Source organism: Schistocerca piceifrons, chromosome 3 (genome assembly GCF_021461385.2).
Source record: "Schistocerca piceifrons isolate TAMUIC-IGC-003096 chromosome 3, iqSchPice1.1, whole genome shotgun sequence".
In the NCBI taxonomy this organism is placed as follows: Eukaryota; Metazoa; Arthropoda; class Insecta; order Orthoptera; family Acrididae; genus Schistocerca; species Schistocerca piceifrons.
The window spans coordinates 781,556,002-781,572,610 of record NC_060140.1 but is presented as its reverse complement, the minus strand read 5'-3'; positions in this window follow the sequence as shown (position 1 = coordinate 781,572,610).

The following is a 16,609-nucleotide window of genomic DNA, read 5'->3' as shown; positions in this document are numbered from 1 at the left end:
TTTCGAAGTAAGCTGTATATGTCCAGCCACATTGATGTCGCCAACTGTAAAAATGCTGAATAACCACATTTTGGAGCGCGGATCGCTGCGAGACGTGCGGAAATAGAGTTAGTGAGGTACTGGAAGATACCGGCAGGAAGGTGAAGCCACGCCGATTCCAGTGTCACAGCCAGCTGCGCTAGGTTTCTCGGTTGAGAATCCTGGAGAGAACAGACCGATCGAGAAGGTCCCACAATTCTCGATTGGGCTTAAATCCTTGGAGTTTATTGGCCATGGTAGTAAGGTAACCTCGTTCTGGTGCTCTGCGAACCATGAGCGTACACTGTGAGCTGTGTGACACGTTACATTGTCCTGCTGGCAGATGCCATGGTGCCGAGAAGAACCAGACTGCATGCAGGGGTGAACATGGTTGCCAAGGATAGATGCATATTTGTGCTGATCCATTGTGCCTTCCAAAATGAAGATATCACCCAGGAAATGCCATGAAAACATTCCCCAGACTGAAACGCACCCTCCTCCAGTCTGGACGCTCCCATGACTACTAGATCGCCGTACACGTCGAAGACTATTTGTCCAACGGAGCATAAAATGTGACTCACTCGTAAACGTCACATGTAGCCGCTCTGTGGACGTCCAACTTACGTCGCCTATGAAGAGCAGTCAGCATGGGTGCATGAACAAGACGCCTGCTGTGGAGGCCCATTTGCAGCAACGAGAGGAGACAGCGTTGGTAGCCCCTTTGTTCATCTGAGTGGTCAGTTGCTCAACAACCGCACGTCTGTTCGCCCATAGACGTCTCCGCAGCCGTCATTCACCCCTGTCATCTATGTCCTGTGGCGTATCAAGTTGCCTCAATGCCGATTTTGGAACCACCCTTTTGTCGTGCACGGCATACTTTTACCAAGGCGGCAGGCGAACTGTTTACAGACGTGTCCGTTTCGGAAATGCTTCCACCTTTGGCCGAGAATGCAAAGACCATGCTGTTTTGGACGTCAGATAAATCGCTCCGTTTTCGAATTACGACAACGACTGCATTATTTTCAGCTCCCCACCCCGACACTCTTTATATACCCACCACTCTAGTCCTGCCACCTGTTGTCTATAAGTGATTATTGCACGTTAATGTCGAACATAGGTGGTGGTCACTTTGATATGACAGGATCGCGGAAGTGATTAACTACAAGCATCCGAATGATCTGATCATAAGTAACCGGGTACCTATTACTGGACATTAGAGTAAGTTGTTTAATTTTATGCTTTGTTTTTCAGTGTTTCTTCCGCGACTGTTTTACTTTCGTAAAATCAAGAATAAACCGCCTTCAGTCACAAGTTGCGTTTATTTATTGCACTATGCATTTCGAGCCCTGGAGGCTCATCTTCAGGTGCTTTTTAGTGATTTACATGTTTTTTTTAGTTGTTTGCATGTTGATATTACATTTTTGTGATACAACATGGTATATTGTAGATACAAGTTTAACAGCGTTAATAATATGAAAATAACTTACAGTTTAACATTGTATGATGTCTGCTTCTATTGTGCAGTTGGTATACACAATACACATCTTTAATTTTGCAGTACTTACTGGGATATATACATAGTCACACACTTTTTCGCACATTGTAGTAGCAGAACGTAAACATGCCAAAGATTCTCGTTCATACACATGTTCTACTTCTAAATATAATCGATTTTCTTGTTTCATAGAAGGTTATATGTTATAGTATTACTAGTACACAGGTATTATTAAAATAATTATTTGGCACCATGTTGTAGGTTGTCAGCTGACCGAGCGAGGTGGCGCAGTCGTAGCACACTGGACTCGCATTCGGGAGGACGACGGTTCAATCCCGTCTCCAGCCATCCTGATTTAGGTTTTCCGTGATTTCCCTAAATCGTTTCAGGCAAATGCCGGGATGGTTCCTTTGAAAGGGCACGGCCGATTTCCTTCCCAATCCTTACCTAACCCGAACTTGCGCTACGTCTCTAATGAGCTCGTTGTCGACGGGAAGTTAAACACTAACCTAACCTAACCTAACCGTTGTCAGCTGTTTGTACAATTATAGATTTGATTCCTCAAGAAAAAATAAACTTTTAAAGGTGTAGAATAAATTGTGGCTGTTAAACTCTATTGGTTCATTCAACAAGTTTTCGGAATATTTTTCTCTGTGTAGCATTATTTCTAACTGTTCTAGTAGCTTCAGTTTCTTTCTGTTGGGTTCTGTGTGAAGTACAGTTAGTCTGTTGTGGATGTCGTCAAGTCTGTGTTTATTAATATACAATTGGTTAGCTATTGTAGATTTTTCGAAATGGTTTAGTCGAAAGGCGTCGGTGTGTTCTTTATACCGTGTGTGGAAGGTTCTTCTAGTTTTTTCTATGTAAAATGCAGGGCAAATGTTACATTGTAATTTATATATTCTGCTGTGTTGTGTCATTGGCTTGATTGTGTTCACTGAGTGAGGTAAGTGGTATCCAAGTTTGCTATTTGTGGAGAAAGATATTTTAATATTTTTTTTAATAAGTTAGCTATTTTTTGTGATACTGTGCCTAAGTGTTGAATGCTTGTGAAGATTTGTTTTGTGTCGATAGTTTTCTTTTCAGTGTTTTTGTGAGTGATGTTGGTCTGAATTTTTCTAGATAGTTTATCAGTTGATTTTACAGAGTAACCATTATGCACTGCAATTGTTTTGATAGTATCTATTATATATTTAAAACCCAAAGCACTAACACAAGAAACCAAGGCCAGGCCGACTGGCTGAACTGATGGACAGGGACCGTCGAACAATGCGGAGGGTACCTGCAAAAAATCGAATGATATCAGTGGGAGAAATCGCTCGTGAGTTACTCATGAGCCATGCATATCTATAGTCAAGACTAAGTGACACTCGAGGTGAGGTAAACAGCGACGCCACTGGACGGCGGATGGCTGAAAGCAAGTGATTTGGAGTAATGAATAACACTATACCCTGTGGCGATCCGACAGTAGTGTCTGGGTTTGGTCAATGCCTGGGGAAGATCATTAGTAGTGAAATACGAAGGAGGTGATGTTACGGTACGGGGGTGGTTTTCGTTGTTACGCTGTGGCCCCCTTATGGCGCTTACGATAACGGTAAGTAAGCCGGCCGTTGTGACCGCACGGTTCTAGGCGCCTCACTCAGGAACCGCGCGACCGCTACGGTCGCAGGTTCGAATTCTGCTTGGGGGATGGATGAGTGTGATGTCCTTAGGTTGGTTAGATTTAAGTAGTTCTAAGTTCTAGGGGACTGATGACCTCAGATGTTAAGTCCCATAGTGCTCAGAGCCATTTAGGCAGGATATGAAAACATTTTACAGGTGTGTATACTGCGTACAGTAGAACAGCATGTATAGCATGATAGTACACCCTGTCATAAAGCAGAATCTGTGACGCAGTGGTTTGTGGACAAAACATTCCTGTAATGGACTGTTCTGTCTGTGCGGCTGGTCCCGGCAGAGGTTCGAGTCCTCCCTCGGGCATGGGTGTGTGTGTTTGTCCTTAGGATAATTTAGATTAAGCAGTGTGTAAGCTTAGGGACTGATGACCTTAGCAGTTAAGTCCCATAAGATTTCATACACACATTTTACAGCTGTAAATTTTTAAGTCTTCAGTATACCGAGAGAATCGACGTATGAATAGAATTTGGAAATGTTTTCGCAACTGACTTAGCAGTAGATTGTGATTATGAAGTGACCACAAAAATGATACTAAGGAATTCGAAATATATATATGAGTAATAACGTTATGTTCTAGGTTAAGGACCGATAGATCAATCATTATACGTTTCTTCGCTTCATTACAAAAATAACTCTTACTTCCCGTATCACCATACATACCGGGTGGTTATCATTAAAAATCTCTGTCTAATCAAGGAAACTAACTACCGTACGAATACCAAACTTGGGAGCATTAACGTTCAGAGTATGGGGTCATGATTTCTACTGTCCATTTCCAACAATGACCACCAGGTACCGTGATCAGTCATCGTGATTCATAGTCTCACATACCTGACCAGTCGCAGTGCACTTGTTGACATGTCAACACGAGCGTGGACAAATGAGCAGGACATTATTGGCGAGGAACTATTATCAAAACGACAGTAATGCTGCAGCTGCACTCCGAGAATATCGCCGGCTGAAAGGATTACGGTAGGGTCCTCTTTCTCCACCTGCCGTGCGGAGCGTCATGAAGAATTTCGAATCAACCGGAGAACTGGGCGTCACTCCGGAAAGAGGCCGACGCCCGACTGTACCATAGATGGTTAACGAAATCGCTGTTGATATGGCAGATAACGCTGCGCTCAATTCCCGATCGTCAGGAAGTGCTCCTGTTGTGTCACGACAGTTGAACGTCCCGTGGTCCACTGTGCGGAAGGTGCGTCGAACCATTCTCAGATGGTATCCGTACAAGATCCACATCGTACTGCAGATTGCATCACGGCGCGCACAACGACGTGTTGACTTCGCTCTCCACTTTCTCGCAAGGACTGAAGTTGACGAGGACTGGTCCTCGACCATCCTACGGACAGACGAAGCTCATTTGTCTCTGATGGGTCAGGTAAACACAAAGAACTGCTGAGTGTGGGAATCTTCACCTCCAACCACTGTGCATGAAGTTCCTCTGTATGATGTGGCTTCACGGCTACGTTCATCATTGGCCCATCCTTTTTTGAACAGTGTAACCTCCCAACAGTTTAAATAATTATAACATTCGGATTTAGTGTAACCTCCCAACATTTTATTTCCGTAACCTCACAATAAAAACGTGACTAACCTCTCAATAAAATTGTGACTCATATACAACCTTTCAATAATTAAGTGACTGTGAATTTGAATTGGTAAATTTTTGACGTCAGCAGTGCTGCGTCATGGCCCTGAAAAATCATTCTGAATAAATTGAAAATTCTTACCTCACTTTTGTCGCCGGATAACGCGTATATATCTGCTCCTATAAAAAAATTTTCTGGCATAGCCCAGTGCAATGCTGGCCACTAGATTTGTTATGTATAAAAAGAAACAACTGATTTTCTTTACGATAATAGGGATGACCATGGATAGGAGAAATTAGTAAAATCTTTAAATTCAGATGAATAATTGGCAAAAGTTATCTTTATAAGAAAGATTATTATTAAAAGATTTTTAAAAACATTTACATGGGACCTGATATAACAATAGTACAAAATCAGTTGTTACAAATTACACATGCGCGCAGCTGCTTTTACCTTATACTACGTCGTTCATGCATGGCCATCGCTCTCCACTACCACTACCGCAGCCGACACTGCTCCTACTGCAGCCGACACTGCTCTCCGGTCTGCGATTCTCTTATAGCTTACATATCTCAAGCAGCGTATGAGCATTCCATAGAAGTTACATCTGCTCGAGTGCGCTAGCAATAAATTATTTAGTCATGGACCACTTACAACAGGCTGGCGCTAAGGATCAAAGACGTGCAGTGTGACTGGCCAGCGTTACTGCGATATGCTTGCCAGCATGTCATGCTAAAGGATAGAGAAGCGTTGAACTCAATAGTTTTCATGCAAGATGGGCTCCCACCGCCCGCTCGTGAAGTTCACCTGTTTCTCCGAAGCACATTTGGAAACGATCGAATTATCAGCCGATCGTATCCACATGCTTGGCCGGCACGATCACACATCTACCGATCTGAAGTGCAGCATATCAAGAGAGGTAGCCAGCATACCTAAGGACATGCTTCGTTCTGCTGTGCAGAGTGCAATCCTGCGCTTTCGAGCTCTTTTAGACGCTGATAGGCGCCATATTGAGCCTGTTGAGCCCCTTTTGTAGCAGTAATAGTACGGCGATGTTACGGTATGATGTACTGTAGCAGCACATTACAAGCGTTTCAATTGAATTGATTTTATATTAATTTTCTTCCCCGTGTCCTTGACATTAATGCTAACAAGTTTGGTCCTCGTATGGTAATTAGTTTCCGTGTTATAACGTGTCATATATATATAATAGCGTGTTCATTTTAACTGAAGACATTGAAATATCTTGAAAACTACTCATCGAATCAAAAAAAGCTTATAACTCCAATTTATCTCGGAGGGGGACATCCAATGATACCAAAGTCGAGCGCCCCTCTCCCCCCGCCCCACACACACATCTGCGTGGGTGGCGGGGGGGGGGGGGGCGGGGAGAGTTTGAAAACTTCAGTGGGAACACGCGTTTTTTAATGCATATGACGATTGTACGGCACAATCTTCATACTTTTCTTCTGAAGCATTTTCTTCGTTTCGTCACAGATGGCGATGTAATCGAAGGAATGGAAATGGGTACACAATCTTAATTTACGATATGCTACTCAATGGCCCTTGAATATGCAATGTGTCACGTGGAACCCACCTTCATGCTGCGAGGACAGTATTTCATAACTTCTAATTGGAAACCCAATTCTCAACCTTGTATTCCTCTGACGTATCGAACAGGGGACTCTATGACGCGCCAGTGTGACCGTGGTTGAGGCGAACGCTACTCTACTTTTTTAATTACAGTAAGTGTTTATACGTAGTACCGCCAACTTCAGGACACTTAGTGATCCGTTTTTGAAATGATGGTACACAGGACAGAAGCATATCTGGGGGGGGGGGGGGGGGATGTCAACACAGGCGTTTCTAATGCGGTCGACCATGTATTTACGGCCTGTTGGCAATTGCTGGTACACGTTAACTTTTGAATATCCCCATAGAAAAAAGGCCGGCGACGTCAAATCCGGCGACCTAGCGGACCAATTAATATGGCCACCTCTGCCGATCCACCGACCATTGTAATCACGGTATAATACATCCCGCGCTTCAGTTGCGTAATGCGCTGGGCAACCGCCATGCTGAAACCACATACGTTGCCGCACGTCCAGGACAACATCCTGCAGTAGTACCGGTAGTTCCTGTTCCAAAAACATTCGCTATTTGCGTCCATTCAGCATGCTGTCAATAAAATATGGACCAACGAGTTTGTTCCCTATGATAAGCGATCTAGGACGGGGACGGTTAACTTGCCGTAACCAGTGTGGATTGTCTAAACTCCTATGCCTGTTAACGCTACCTCGCTTTGTGAATGTAGACTCATCGGAAAATAGTACCTCGGCAAAGAACGTAGGGGTCGTCTGCATTTGTTGATGAGCTCGTTCACAAAACACTACCCGGTTATCGAAATCGGCGCCATAAAGTTCGTGATGTAGTGACACGTGGTATAAATGATCCTTATGACGATACATTATTAAGAAAATACTACATGTGGACACACCAGAATCGCAGTGTAATTGCCGGGCAATTATCCGTGGATTGTGTTGCACTATAGTACAGCTGTTTATTTAGCTTTTCCTGTAACACGTTTGCTTCGTTTCCATTTGCCGGTCTGTACGCTGCCATCAGACGTAAAGGAGCTCAGAAACTTGTAAAAGAATAAACGAGCATGTGCTTTCTCTGGGAAACGCTCGGCACATAAAGAAACAGCAGCCTCAACATTTCTCCAGCATTCTGTGTAAATCAGGATCATTTCAATTTTTCTTCTGTGGTTGCAACATTCATCGTCCACTTGCACCTCTGTTCTCCAAGTGATAGGTAGGTATTCAGGTAATAAACACTGAACCAGAGGTTATGAAACACTGGCCTGTCCTAAACTCGCAGCATAGAGGTGGGGTCTGATGAGCCACTGGATATTCAAGGACCATTGAGTAGCATATCGTAAATTACGCACAGGGTGGGTTGGTGGCACGAGTGTGGCGTTGGTGGATGTCCTTCTCCAAGACAAAAAATTGGAATTATAACTTTTTTATCCGATGTGTAGTTTTCGAAGTATTTCAATGTCTTCAGTTACATTAGTAGATATAATTAGTAGGTAGGCAAATAATAGCTGTGAACATATTTTTAAAATAAAAACAGATTATGATTTTTCTTTGCATAGTATAATAAAGCTAGCTGTCTTATAGTTACAGCCTCCGTGTGAATATTCTGTGTCCCACAGATTATACACACATCAAAAAAGTTTTGCATCACCCCGGTTCCCAGAACTCCCGACCCTTTGGCTGTTCACCAAAACCGCCCAAATATGTAAACAACCATGCAAGAGCAGCGCCTATTAGACGGAGGGGTGCGACAACCGATCAGTTCCTGTCATTCCACCAGGAAGGAGGTATACGGCTTGTGCTGTCTGTACTTCAACCATGCTCAGACGATCAATGCCGCGGTTCAATCGCGTCCGCATTGTTACTTTGTGCCAGGAAGGGCTCTCAACAAGGGAAATGTCCAGGCGTCTCGGAGTAAGCCAAAGCGATGTTGTTCGGACATGGAGGAGATAGAGACAGGAACTGTCGACATGCCTCGCTCATGCCACCCAAGGGCTACTACTGCAGTGGATGACCGCTACCTATGAATTATGGCTCGGAGGAATCCTGACAGCAACGCCACCATGTTGATTAATGCTTTTCTTGCAGCCACAGGACGTCGTCTTATATCTCAAACTGTACGCAATAGGCTGCGTGATGCACAACTTCATTCCCATCGGCCATGGTGAGGTCCATCATTGCAACCACGACACCATGCAGCGCGGAACAAATGGGCCCAACAACATACCGAATGGACCAATCAGGATTAGCATCACGTTTTCTTCGCCGATGAGTATCGCATATGCCTTCAACTAGACAATAGTCGGAGACGTGTTTGGAGGCAACCCGGTCAGGCAGAACGCCTTAGACACACTGTCCAGCGAGTGCAGCAAGGTGAAGGTTCCCTGCAGTTTTGAAGTGGCATTATGTGGGGCCGACGTCCGCCGCTGGTGGTCATGGAAGGCGCCGTAACGGCTGTACGATACGTGAATGCCATCCTCCGACCGGTAGTGTCACCCTATCGACAGCACATTGGCGAGGCATTCATCTTCATGGACCATTCGCGTCCCCAAGGTGCACATCTTGTGAATGACTTCCTTCAGGATAACGACACACTCGACTAGAGTGGCCAGCAAGTTCTACAAACATGAACCCCATCGAACACGCCTGGAATAGATTGAAAAGGGCTGTTTATGGACGACGTGACCCACTCTGAGGGATCTACGCCAAATTGCCGTTGAGGAGTAGGACAATCTTAACCAACAGTGCCTGGGGAACTTGTGAATAGTATGCCAAGACGAATACAGGCAAGCATCAATGCAAGAGGACATGCTAGAGGTACTGGTGTGTAAAGTAATTTGGACCCCACCTCTGAAGGTCTCACTGTATGGTGGTACAACATGCTATGTGTAGTTTTCATGAGCAATAAAAAGGCCGAAAATGATGTTTATGTTGATCTCTATTCCAATTTTCTGTACAGGTTCCGGAGCTCTCTGAACGGAGGTGATGCAAAACTTTTTTTGAAGTGAGTAGAAAAAAATAAAAACATAGCAATAAGAGAAGAAATCATTAATAAATTGACTCGAAAGTTCTGTATGTTGTAGTCATGGTAGCGCTTCAGAAACTGCTGCTACGGTCCGCACACCTCAAAATCATGTACGTATGAAATTTCTGCCGTTGTTTCCGCTACAGCGGGGATGGTTCCTCTGGAAAACAAACGGCCGATTTCCTTCGCAATACATTTCTCTGACCATCTTGTGCTCCGCCTATAACGATATAGACGTCGACGTTCGTTAATACTGCAGTTTGCACTATTTTTACCCATTTGAGAGTAGGAGGGGAAGGCAGAATGTGAGCAGGCAGCTAGAATAGCCAATTTCATAGATCAGTTTATGTATATCGATATAAGGATGAAAAGTAATGAGGAGTCTTTGAAAGATACGATGAGGGTCGAACGTAGACATATGTCAGAAGTTAAAGATTCCTTCATGTATTGTTCTGATGTTTCAAGCCACACTGTGATACTCGGTTCTTGCTGTTATGCAGCTGAAGGACCGCGATCCCATCCTAATTACAGTTTGTTCTGTTGAAAATGTTCTCTTAACCAATGAATCCCATCTTGAAGGAAGTAATATCGTGTATCACGCTTTATATGAGTGCCATAGCAATATTTTACAACAACGTAATAGTTCAGGTCACCCGATGATGGCGTCTTGGTTTGAAGTCGAAATACCTTGCGACTTTCAGCTACATCCGACGTGGTACCCGAGATATTTCCGTCATCCGATTTCCACCGAGAACGATTTCAGACTCAAATCATTGCTTAGAAGGATGACTGAATGCGAGAATTTTAAACGAATACCTTTAGGACGCTTGTATGCAAACGTATGCCGGTCCACTTAAATTATTTCTGCTAGATGACATTCGGTTTCATTGAGTTAAAAATCATAACGAATTAACCGATAAGCTCAATTGCTCTACCTGATTCCTATAAAGTATGGTCGGTGTGTTCTAGAGAGGAACGTTGCTTGTGCTATCAGTCCACGGGTTGAGACGGCATGTGATGTTATTTCAGTTATTACAAAATCGAGTGAAATTTACAAAGAACCTGGCCGCAGCCCCCTTTATCACACGTCTTGGAAATATGAGCTGATTCGGGTGGGAAGGGTGTCATAAAGCCTCTGCATCCTCTCCTGAGGCAAGTTGGCCCACATCTGTCCTTTGATATTCCCGATGCTGGTACTGGGACAAAGCCCGAACTGGTCCCACACTTGTTTCTTCGGGGAAGATATGTGCATTTTGCTGGCTGCGGGAGTATCTCAGTGACATGCAGATATTTCATAGAGTCACGTTCCGTGGACGAGCATAGCCCAGTGGAAACAGAATACAGAGATACTGTCCCATGAGGGGCAAAACGTGACGGTGCAGGATGTCAGAATTCCCTCAGTCACTACTAGTCGTGAGTTGCGGTCACAACCAATGGCTTTCCACACCATGAAGTCATAGTGAAATATTACCGACGTTCTCTGAAGACAGCTCAATAATACTGCTCAATAATATTGTGGTATGGAGTGTTCGGAACGTTGGCCAATAACAACGCTGGTGCTCTTGATAATTTGCTCTACTTTGCTGGAGGCAGGGGAAACGGTGGAGGAAAAAATGATTTTTTGCCTACACGCCCCACAATTGATTTATAGAGCTCAATTCACTCCAATAAACTATGTTCATTCTCATTACTTTGTGCTCATTTTTAACTGTCCACAGTAAATGCCGATGACAATACAAATATTCCTGGAGACAGTACCAGCATGAGACTGTCAACGATCTTGTCAATACTGCCCACAGACGGCACAATATTTCTGGACGGCACAATATATTTCAAAAGTTTTTGATGTTCTGTGTATCGTACGGCAACTTCTCAACCTTACCTCTGCACGTTCAATATTATTGAGCGTCGAGAAATATTTCGTAATATTATTGACCGCTTGAAGAAATGCCCTGTAGTGACATAAATATTTTTCTGACAGCTAGCTTGAGTCAAGAGATCACCTATGTACAGGGTGACAGTTATTGAACTATATGAAATAAAATCGTTATAACTTCTAAGCGATTTGCGTTAGGGCTTTCAAACCGCATGGTTGGCCGCGGGATATGATGGGAATTAGCAGGCGCTGGAGCACACGCCTTGTTGTTGTCGGCAATTTGCACATGAAAATGTCCTGGTCTGCGAAATTGGCGCATTTGAGGGGTTGAGAATCTGCATTTCGCAGTCGAGATGTCTCTTCGTCCTCAGCGGGTAACTGCGTGGTGTGCAATGTCAAGTCACGGGAGAATCGGTGCGATATTCCTTGTTGGCACGGTGACTACCGAACTGTACGTGAAGACTTTGGTAGATGATTTAATGCCCATTATCCACAGTGACCCCGATTTCTACAACATGTGGTTCACGCAAGACGGAGCTCGATCCTATTGAAGCAGGAGAGTGTTCCGTGCCCCGGAGGAGCACTTTGGCGACCGCAATCTGAGCTTAGGGTACCCAGAGGCCACTGGCATGGGCCTCGATTTGGCGCCATATTCTCCGGGTCAGAACACATACGACTCCTTTTTGTGTGCTATATTAAAGACAAGGTGTACAGCAATAACCCCAAAACCATCGATGAGCTGAAAACAGCCATTCAGGAGGTCATCGTCAGCATCGATGTTCCGACACTTCAACGGATCATGGAGAATTTCGCTATTCGTCCGCGGCACATCATCGGCAATGAGGGCAAGACTATCGAACGAATCATAACCTAAATCTGAATATCTGTAGAGATGTATACATGTCGAATAAAATGTTTACACACCATAGCTTCTAAGAAATTTACGTTTTTTTATATAGTTCAAGAATGGTCACCCTGTATGTACTTAGACGTATAAAGGTGTCACATCCATGTAGAGGCATGTTTATCGATGTTCCCTATCTACTTAGTAAGTTTTAATTTCCTGCGCTGAGGAAGAGGATTGCACCTTTAGCCTGATTACGCAGGTTCCAAAAATATTTCTCGTAGACACTGCTGCACACAGTGTCAGTTTATAGAAATAATTGTGATAACAGCTTTCGTTGGTTCCACGATGACTTTTTTTAAATAGTGCTTTTGGTTAACTTTGTGCATTTTTTGCTTGTTTTGTTTATTTGTACTGGAGTCGCAGATTCTTGGAACTCCCGTGTTTGCAACAGGGTACGTGGACGTATCAATCGAAAGTGATAAGGAGCAAACATCTTTTACATCTGGAGCAGAACACTTGTCGGAACCCATCTAAAACCCATGTCACCTGCCTGAATAAGGCAGCGGTGACAGTAAGCGAGATTCCGCGTCACACGGGCAGAGGTCACGGAACTGTTCGCGTGATGCCGTGGCCATGGTCCACTTTTTTTCATGAACTCGCCGACCAGCGTTTACTGCCGGCCATTTGCCGTGCCCACGCTTTGCTTCCACTTTACGTGGGCACACACAAAAGTCAATATCCTTGCTCTCGTGTCCCATCTTGATTGCGAACCACCGATGTTTGCTAGCTGTATATTTGTGGCAAGGTCTTAGGGGATCAAATTGCTGAGGTCATCGGTCCATAAGCTTACACACTACTTAGTCGAACTTAAACTAACTTACGCTAAGAATGACACACACACACACACACACACACACACACACACACACACACTCACACACACACACACACACACACACACACACACACACACACACACACACAAGCCCGATGGAGGACTCGAACCTCCGACGGACGGAGTCGCGCGGACCGTGACAAGATGCCCCAGACCGCGCGGCTACCCCGCGCGGCCATCAATGTTTCTACGCAGCTCTTCATAGGGGAGAATATCGTCGACCAAAATTTATGGTAGAAGCTCCTCACCACTACCGAAGGAATTAATTTGGGCCTGACTGTTGCATTATCTTGGTAATGCCATGTCAAAAATAACTCTAATGACAAACAGGCTAAGATATCCTTGGCGTGGCTCGCAATGCACATAGTAGTGGCAATTGTTAATGCTACAACTGACGAAGAGATCAGAGGGAACACTTAGTACTTTGAACGAAAATTCTTAGTCGACACAACCAAAAATTCTGAGAATCTTTTGTGCAATACTTACAAATTTAGTTGACTGTTTAGTTTGACTGACACACAAAGTGACACCATCGCTCATCTTTGTGATATAATGAAGCGAGTAATGTCATTCTTCCCACGAATATGTGCAGGAGACAGGTCGGTCGGCTATTGATTAAATAATTCCGGAACGTTTCGCAAGACGTATTCTTTGGCAGCCTCAAAGAGCTGGTGCAGTGTGGACTGTCTTTAGAATTCCATAAAGGAAGAATGTAATTTTTATGAGTCTTTAATACGCCATCCACAAGAGCGTCTTTACATATTTTACGACTATATTGCATTCCTTTTCGTGTGACCTCATACCAGTAACTTATAGGAGGATAGGTGCAGACATTCTTCGAACATATTTGATGATAGGAGCCAAGCATTAACTATCGCTGTTACCTGCACAGGTTGCTACTTGATTCTGACTCATAAGAAAATGGTTAAAATGGCTCTGAGCACTATGGGACTTAACATCGGAGGTCACCAATCCCCTAGAACTTAGAACTTCTTAAACCTAACTAATCTAAGGACATCACACACATCCATGCCTGAAGCAGGATTCGACCCTGGGACCGTAGCGGTCGCGCGGTTCCAGACTGAAGCGCCTAGAACCGCTCGGCCACACCAGCCGCCTGACTCATAAGAAAAACGGTAAATAACCACCTTAAGGATTATGACTCTTTACAGTATAATTACGCACACCGTCTCCCTCTTTCAGGATCGAGACACGGCCCCCACCGTCTCACCTATACCGATAAATCGCTATAATAGCAGATTAGTGAGATGCTCATATCCCTTTGAGTAATCACAGGGCCATAAATAGAGTTGACACTGCTGTTTCACTACTTACGGTTTTTTTTCCCTGGAATCACTGTCACGTAGGTTTTGATCATTATTTACCAGTTAAAAATGGTTCAAACGGCTCTGAGCACTATGGGACTTAACATCTGAGGTCTGAGGTTATCAGTCCCCTAAACTTAGAACTACTTAAACCTAACTAACCTAAGGACATCACACACATCCATGCCCGAGGCAGGATTCAAACCTGCGACCGTAGCGGCAGCGCGGTTCTGGACTGAAGCGCCTAGAAGCGCTCGGCCACCGCGGCCGGCACTAGTTAAAACTTTGAGTCAGTAAGACAGATGAAGCCAGTAACATACCTTTTGTTTCCAGGGCTCCTGGAATTGAACCATTAGAACAAGTCTCACAAACAATACAAAACATTCATATCTAAAATTCTTGGTTATAAATTTAAGCAGCAGAAATGAGTTTATTCAAGAAAGAGAGCCGCAGCGAAGGGAGACCATATAAGAAACGACAACATTAGGGCCCAACTAGAGACTTATCACATTAATGAAGAGATTGAGAAAAGTAAAACATTATATAAACATCATCTAGAGAAAATGACTGTAGAGAGAAACCCACGTCAGACCATGCTGTATTACCCAAGAGAAAGAAGGGAAGTAGAAAGACCCAGAAGGAGGTGGCAGTGAGAAGTGAAGAAGGAACAGGCACAAGTGCCTAAACCTAGATGTGCAGAAGAAGAAGAAGGTAAATTTACGAAATTACAACGAATAGCCATACCATAAGGGCAGTACTATAATAATGCAAGGAATAAATATGGCGCTTTAATACGCACTGTCTTCGCCTGCTGAACTCATTGACTCCGTTCTTGAATGTTCTACATTGTTTCTTAATGACGACATGTGACTGAACATACACTCTTGGAAATGGAAAAAAGAACACATTGACACCGGTGTGTCAGACCCACCATACTTGCTCCGGACACTGCGAGAGGGCTGTACAAGCAATGATCACACGCACGGCACAGCGGACACACCAGGAACCGCGGTGTTGGCCGTCGAATGGCGCTAGCTGCGCAGCATTTGTGCACCGCCGCCGTCAGTGTCAGCCAGTTTGCCGTGGCATACGGAGCTCCATCGCAGTCTTTAACACTGGTAGCATGCCGCGACAGCGTGGACGTGAACCGTATGTGCAGTTGACGGACTTTGAGCGAGGGCGTATAGTGGGCATGCGGGAGGCCGGGTGGACGTACCGCCGAATTGCTCAACACAGTACATTGATGTTGTCGCCAGTGGTCGGCGGAAGGTGCACGTGCCCGTCGACCTGGGACCGGACCGCAGCGACGCACGGATGCACGCCAAGACCGTAGGATCCTACGCAGTGCCGTAGGGGACCGCACCGCCACTTCCCAGCAAATTAGGGACACTGTTGCTCCTGGGGTATCGGCGAGGACCATTCGCAACCGTCTCCATGAAGCTGGGCTACGGTCCCGCACACCGTTAGGCCGTCTTCCGCTCACGCCCCAACATCGTGCAGCCCGCCTCCAGTGGTGTCGCGACAGGCGTGAATGGAGGGACGAATGGAGACGTGTCGTTTTCAGCAATGAGAGTCGCTTCTGCCTTGGTGCCAATGATGGTCGTATGCGTGTTTGGCGCCGTGCAGGTGAGCGCCACAATCAGGACTGCATACGACCGAGGCACACAGGGCCAACACCCGGCATCATGGTGTGGGGAGCGATCTCCTACACTGGCCGTACACCACTGGTGATCGTCGAGGGGACACTGAATAGTGCACGGTACATCCAAACCGTCATCGAACCCATCGTTCTACCATTCCTAGACCGGCAAGGGAACTTGCTGTTCCAACAGGACAATGCACGTCCGCATGTATCCCGTGCCACCCAACGTGCTCTAGAAGGTGTAGGTCAACTACCCTGGCCAGCAAGATCTCCGGATCTGTCCCCCATTGAGCATGTTTGGGACTGGATGAAGCGTCGTCTCACGCGGTCTGCACGTCCAGCACGAACGCTGGTCCAACTGAGGCGCCAGGTGGAAATGACATGGCAAGCCGTTCCACAGGACTACATCCAGCATCTCTACGATCGTCTCCATGGGGAATAGCAGCCTGCATTGCTGCGAAAGGTGGATATACACTGTACTAGTGCCGACATTGTGCATGCTCTGTTGCCTGTGTCTATGTGCCTGTGGTTCTGTCAGTGTGATCATGTGATGTATCTGACCCCTGAAATGTGTCAATAAAGTTTCCCCTTCTTGGGACAATGAATTCACGGTGTTCTT